Genomic DNA, 7,288 nt, shown 5'->3' on the forward strand with positions numbered 1-7,288 from the left:
TCTCTAAAGCCAGAGCAATGTGCAATTCCAGGTCCATTCATTAACGAACCAGCAATCAATCACAGGTCTTGTCAAAACCATCACTACAGCTCCAGTCCCTATACAGAGACCGTGGGATCAGACCTACAATGGATCCCTTCTCCCTACGGGGCTCAAAGGCCTTCTTAACAAATATCCTACTCAAATGTACAGGTTTTCTGATGTCTGTCTGTCTCTGTTGCCTGCTCTCCGCCTCCCCACTCCCATTTCATACAGTGATTGTTGGTTCCTTGGAAAAACATGACTTACTTCTGAAATTTGGCAAGTGAAAGATGCAAGGGACAGACCTAGGGGCAGAGAGACACAGATTTATATGATCCCAGGAGAGTGCCCAGAAGGCCTCTTGGCCTAAAAATATCTTGCTTATTCAGGTTTCACAAAGTATAGAATTTCTCCACCAGGAGTAGGCTTTCGAGTGAAGCATTGCCCTTGCAAGAGAGGGGGCTGTGCATTTAAGAGCAAATTCTCAGGAGAGGCAAACCAGAGCCCATTCAGTTGTAAACGCGTGTTTGTATCAAACTACTTTCTCCCTGACCTGAGGGGTCCGAGAGCAGAAGAGTGAGGTCTGCTGGGTGTCAGTGTGGAGAACGTGGCTGTGCTGTGGGGGAAAGGCCGGAAGGGGGCTGGAGGTGGCGAGGATTAGCCTGGCCTCCTTCCCGGTCGTGCTGAAGCCTAGCCTTGGTTAGCAGAGATTTGGGCCAAGGTGATGAGGAGGATTGCAGAGGTGATAAAACCAGACCAACAGTGTTCATAGTTCAGACTTCATAACTTCTCCATGATTGGCCAATGTCACATTAGAGCCCAGGCTCCTCTTTAAGGAAGCTCTTGAGATTCTGTGTGAAGCACCTGCATTTCTCCAATGTATTTATTAGTTATTATTATTATTAACATACTATCAGTGTAATATATATAACATAAGGTATTATTAATTATTATTTATTGTCTGCTTCCCCTCGCTAGAATGTAAGTTCCCAGGGGGCAGCTTCTTGGTTTTGTTTGTTGTTGTATTCAGGTGCCTAGAACAGTGCCTGGCACATAGTTGGTCCTCAGAAAGTGTTTGTTGAATAAATGAAAACGTTTACTCTTTTCCTTGCTGTAGGAGAATTCAACTGTCTTCTGTTTCAGCACCTGCATAGTACTCACTGCTGCCCCGGGAATTCTTAGAGTGGCTTGGCACCATCTTTCTTCTCTAGGGCCCTCTCAGAATTGGGACAATTGCAAATATTTGATTTCCACCCCCTTTCTTCAAGTGGGAAAGCTGTCAACAGTGATATGGCAGTCTCTGCTGGCTTCCTGCATGATGCCAGTGACGGTTTATTGCAAAGGGCAAGGCCCAGATTGAACGTAAACAAACACAGTCCATGAGTTGAAAATAGACCATTGAGCAGCTCACAAAATAGGCCCCTTGTTTTTAAAAGAGCAGTGGACGCTCTTGAGAAATAATAAGAAATAATAAGTCTGGAAGCAGGATAGAAAGCTCTGATGCTTTCTGGCTGCGTTTGTCCTTCGAACTTTATTTGCGTTTGGCACGCCTGTGACGGAGCCGCTGCCAGCCACGGCCAGGGTCCGCAGGCAATGGAAAGTTTATCTGGGCAGCTGGAGGGAAATGGAAATCTCCTTGAAAAAAGTGCAACATGCTTTTTGTGATAATTTCTAAGAGACACAGACTCCCTTTGCAAAGGGAGTCCAGTGTGTGTCCCAAGAGGAACGTGAGATTTGAGGATTGATAAAGGAAGGTTCTGGAACATGTGTGACCTATGGACATTTTCTTAACATCACCAAGCCCAGGTTTTCTCATCTGCAAAAATGGGTCATTAATACCTACCTTATAGAGTTTTTTCAGAATTAAATGGTATGTAGGTAAATGCCACGACTTTAGGGCTTGCCCTGTTTTGTTTACTTCTCCACACCCAGTGCCTCACACTGTGCCTGGCATCTGCTAGGTGACAGCATTGCTAACTCCCTTCTACGAAGGAGCAGCAGAGGACAGCAGTGTTCCTTTGCCAGCAGTTTGGAGGCATAATAGCATTCTTTTCCCTTTCTTCCTCCAGAATCTTTATTTTTTAAAAAAAGAAAAGAAAGTAAAGGCACACCTACAAATAATATATTAGCACATTCTCATTGTAAAAAATTTAAGCAATTAAGAAAGATATTCCCACTTCTTCCCAAAGTAACCACTGTGGGAGTGTATCCTTTCAGACATCATATATCTCTATCATCTGTATTTGTATCTCTATTTTTATCTATCATGTATTTGTACAGCTACATGCCTGTCTGTCTGTCTATCCACCTGTGATAGTTAATTTTACATATCAATTTGACTGGGCCATGGTGCACAGATATTTGGTGAAATATTATTCTAGTTGTTCTGTGAAGGTGATTTTGAATGAGATTAACATTTCAGTTTGTGGTCTACCAGTAAAGTCCTCCACAATGTGGGTGGGCCTCATCCAATCAGTGAAGGCCTTCACAGAACAAAGACTGACCTCCCCTGAAGAAGAAGGAATCTGCTAGCAAACTGCCTATGGATTCAAACTGCAACTCTTCCCTGGGTCTCCAGCCTGCCAGCCTACTCTGCAGACTTACCAAGCCTTCTCAATCGCGTGAACCAGTAACTTAAGGTAAGTCTCTCTTTTTTTTTTTTTTTTTGAGGAAGATTAGCCCTGAGCTAACTACTTCCAATCCTTCTCTTTTTGCTGAGGAAGACTGGCCCTGAGCTAACATCCATGTGCATCTTCCTCTACTTTATATGTGGGACGCCTGCAACAGCATGGCTTTTGCCAAGCGGTGCCGTGTCCACACCTGGGATCCGAACCGGCGAACCCTGGGCTGCTGAGAAGTGGAACATGCGCACTTAACCACTGCACCACCAGGCCAGTCCCGGTACATCTCTCTCTCTGTCTGTGTATGTATATACACATCCAGTTGGTTCTGTTTCTCTGGAGAACTCTAATACCCCCTCTATGTATCTATCTGTGTATTCATGTATGTGTGTATCTATTCTATCCTCTTTTCATCAGTTCATCTGTTTATTCATCCATCTGTAGCAGGATAATTTATTGAGATATTAATTTGGGTTCCATTCTTATTCTGTTATCCTCTCCCATTCTAAGAAGGCAGCCAGCTTTGTATTGTAAAGTCAAAACAGAAATCGTCTGCCACCAGCCTCTCTTTCTGAAAGCTCCAGCAACTTGATGAGATTGTAACTTGCGGATGGAGGCATGGTAAAATGGGTAAAGAGATAGAAGCTCTGAAATGGGGAGATAGGGAGATGCTCCCAGACCAGGGACAGGTTCTATGGGATGAGACCTTGTCCACACCTTCACCTTTACCATAGGCAGGGACAGGGCACATAAGTTGTCTCATGTGCCCAGAGAGGCACTTTCTACAAAGACTCCTTTGTCCAAAGAAGACATAAGGATTCCTGCATCTTTTTGGTAGTGTGATGACTAAAGTAGACCAAAGGCTGGAGGAGCCACGTGGAAAATCTTGTTTTGGATGACTCTGGAACCATGGCACAACACAGGAGTGGGAGGTGGGGAGACACAAAATAATGACTGATATTATATATAGCCTTCCAGCCATGGTACCATTTATGTAAAAAAATGTATATGTGCTATACGTATAGTTTTGAGTATTCGAAGTGTTACTTTTGTTTTAATGTTAAATGTTTAAAGTGGGACTTGCATTTTTCATTTACTACGTCTTGGAAAGCTTTCTGTAACTCTATATCATTATTTTAAGTATTCTGTAAAATATTCCATATTACTGATGTGCCTTAATTCATATAAACTATTTTCTATTGATAAACATTTAGATTGTTTCCATTTTTTCTCTTGTAAATAATACTCTAGTGAACATCCTTTCATATTGGGTGAGTATTCCCAATTGCCTGAAAAACTGGACCTCATCTGTCCCAGCGTTCTGTGCCACTCTACACGCCTGCAGGAGCCCAGCTCTGTGATAGACTCGGTGGGGAATCCAGAACAGACAGAAGAAACTGTTCTCCCTGCTGGAGCCTGTGATCTTGTGAAGAAAGTAAGACCTGAAGAGCAGGAGACTTCTCTCTGTAGCCACAGGACGTGATGGGGCGAGAAACTAGGACTGATGACATAATTTGGGGAGTCATAAGAGATTGAGGCTTTTTGTGGACCGGCACAGAACTTGCCCTGATTAACCCCACACCTTCTTTGCTGCTTTCTTGGAACACATGAATGTGTGGCATAGCAAACTTCCCTCCGTGGTTATTCTCAAACTGTTTACTTTTCTTTATTTCCCTTCAGAGTGACTACCTTTTTTAAAGTATAAAGACTTGACAGAGCTCAAGTGCCAGGCCCCAGCCCTCCGACAAGTATGTGTGTATCATTCCTGTGCAGACTTTTGTCCTTGTACCATATATATGTATGTGTCTGTAAATAATAAACTATTGTTTTGTGTGTTTTCAAATTTTACAGATCTTTTCAGCAAGATGTAAACACGCATGGACGGAAACTTGGTCTTCGTAAACCTGCCAGCCTCACTGAGTAGTTAGTGTGGTATTTGCACTTGACCAGATTCGAGAAGGTGGAACCTGCGAGGCCACCTCACCTTCCAGCCTCATGCTCACCCCAACCCTCTCTTCTGGCGCCTCTCTCCTCGGATGTCTGCCAGGGCCTGACATTTATTTCTGAAGGCTTTTGAAAGACTCTGGGCCAAGACCTTAGCTCATAAAAACTTAAAGGTCCGTTCTCCAAGGAGCCTTTTTATGGGGAAACACCTACGAGTGAACATTGAAAAACTGAGGAATGAGCGCGTTTCTAGTGAGTGAGTTCCGAGAGTGGACAGGAGGCCTTGCGGCCTCTCTTTGGAGTGTCCCAGAAGTGAAACCCGGGAAGGGAAACCTCGTGAAGGGGTGCGGCTCTGTTTCGCTCTTTGGCTAACATTGATAACTGGATGTGGAGAGGAAGATGCCACTCATTTTGGCTGTCCCAAGTCATGAACAAGGCTCTTTAGAAAAATCCCATACTTGGTCCCCTCATGATAAAAGGTTTGTAAAAAAAACCACTATCATCCATTTTGGACAACCTTGTCTCCAGCCAGGGTGGAAAAGTGGAAAAGGGGAGGATGAAATCCCGCAGCCCTCTGATTCTAAAATGTGCTGGGCTGTCAGCTCCTCTGGCCCCAGATGAAGGTGTCAGTTCTTCTCGGGCACAAAAGCTGAAGTCGCAAGGCCTCCTTTTTCCTCCCCTACTTTCCTCCCTTCCTTCCTCTTTCTTTCATTGCTTCTTTCCAAGTATCTGGGAAATGTGAAACTTCTTGTTTCAGATACTTGCACTGCCGTATGATTTGATTTGATCTGCTTATTTTTTTTAAGCAGAAGGAATGCTTGTCTTGGCACAGGTCTTTTTGTGTGGGTAAAAGGAAGCAACACAGAAAAGAGGTACGAAAATTTCCCTTTTGATATAAGAATAGTTTGTCATAAGATTCTGCACACCAAATACCCAGCCTTGGAGAGAGTATTTTTGCCGTCAGCCTTGTCACCCAAGACTCCATTTTTCCCTTCTTCTCTTCCCTTCCCTCCTCTGGCGTCACTTTTGCATGTGTCTCTGAATATAATAAAGTTGCTTTGAGGTTTTTTGTCTTTTTTCAATTATTCAACAACTTTCAAGTGGAGAAAAATTTGGGTCTTTTAATTTCATTTTTGGCTTAAAAAATTTTTTTTTGCTTGTGTGTATCTCCTTTCTGTTTGCTAAACAGTAATTGCGCATCTTCCTGGCCACCTTTAATACTCCCAGCTAATTATCCTGAAATAAATCTCTTTCAAGCCCGCATGCCAGCAGTTCTGGGATCCAAGCGGCTCTTTCAGCTCCTGGCTGCCTGTCACTCAAATGGGCCTCAGCTGCAACTTCCAATGATGAGTATTAACCTCCCGCTGGGAAGATTCACCCAATCTCCCCACTTCCAATAGCAGCTCCCAGGGCCGCACCACGCTCCTACCTGTTAGCCTAAGCTGGGATTTTCTTTTTCTAACGCTGTGATTTTGAAAAGTGGAAGAGGATTCCTGGGAGAAAGACACTCAGTTAACCTTCTCCTAATTGCCATTCAAGGTGGAAAAGGGAGAGAAAGATGGTGGCTGTCCCAGGAGGGCAGCTGGGCCATAGAGTGGCCTGCGGCCTTGGCAGGAAGCGCACTGGTCTGTTGGTGAGCGTGTGTGAGTGTGTTCTGGCCCGGGGGTCCATTTTCATAGACTCCTACGTGAGGGTGGTTGATGGCTGGTGTCTGGGGACAGGCCTCAGTTTGGACGTCCTCTCTGACGTCCTCCTCGAAGGTCCCTCAGTGATATCTTTTGGTAATTCACTGGGTTCTCCTTCTTCCTTCAACCTCTGCTATTTCCTTCCAGATTTTCTCTTGCCTTGTTCAGGAAGATTCATCATTTCTTGCTGATCTCTAGCCTGTTCATTGGTTCGGAATTTTGCGGCTGGCCCCATTTGCCTCTCCTGGTGAGGCAGTGCTCTCCTCTCACTCTTCTTTCCTTTCTGATTCCATAGGCTTCCCAGCTTTCTTACCAGATTCTTCTGGTGAGAGATGGAGATGGCTACTTGTGCGTGACCCATAGCATAGTGGGCAATAGCACTGGTTCTGAAGTCACACTACCTAATGCCCGGCAAAGAGTGATAGTCTAATTAAATGAATGAATGGATGAGCAAATCAGAACATAAAATAACATCTTGCCCCCAAATATTAGGTTACCTTCTTCCTAGATTGACTTCTCTGAAACCTTTTCTTTCCATGCTGTGGAAGAATAATTGTTTACCAACATCCTGTTCTCCTCCTTGTGGGAAGCATTCCACTTCCCAGCCACTGGCAGACATGGTCGTGTGACTTGCTTGGGTCAACAAAGGTTAACTAAAGCCAAGGTATGTCACTTCCAGGTGGAGCTGTGAGAACCTAGTATTCTCTTTTGTTCTGTCACATGTTGGCAAAGTTCCAGATAGTGGCTGCTTCGTGAGCTTGGATCTTGGAGTGAGATCCCTCAGGTGATCTGCCGTGGATGTATGGTGTGAACAACAAATAAACCTTTGTAGTCTTATGCCACTGAGGTTTCCGGTGCTTCTGATGACTGCAGCATAATCTATCCTATCTTGACCGATACACAAATACACTCATCTTTATCCATATATAGTTTCTTTTTCTTAGCTTTTAAATGTACAATTTTTTACCTGCCTCTGAATCAAGATCTTTTTGTACTTAGCTGGCCACTTATTCTTTT

General features: G+C 44.1%; 1 long non-coding RNA gene across 1 annotated transcript; it reads left to right on the forward strand.

Moving 5' to 3' along the window:
- Window positions 1-2,808: 2,808 nt before the first annotated feature.
- LOC139075757 (uncharacterized) lies at window positions 2,809-5,651 on the forward strand. Its single transcript, XR_011526519.1, has 3 exons — window positions 2,809-2,922; window positions 3,894-4,390; window positions 4,494-5,651. It is a non-coding gene; the product is annotated as an uncharacterized lncRNA (long non-coding RNA).
- The last annotated feature ends 1,637 nt before the right edge of the window (window positions 5,652-7,288 follow it).

Source organism: Equus przewalskii, chromosome 14, assembly GCF_037783145.1.
Source record: "Equus przewalskii isolate Varuska chromosome 14, EquPr2, whole genome shotgun sequence".
Classification (NCBI taxonomy): Eukaryota; Metazoa; Chordata; class Mammalia; order Perissodactyla; family Equidae; genus Equus; species Equus przewalskii.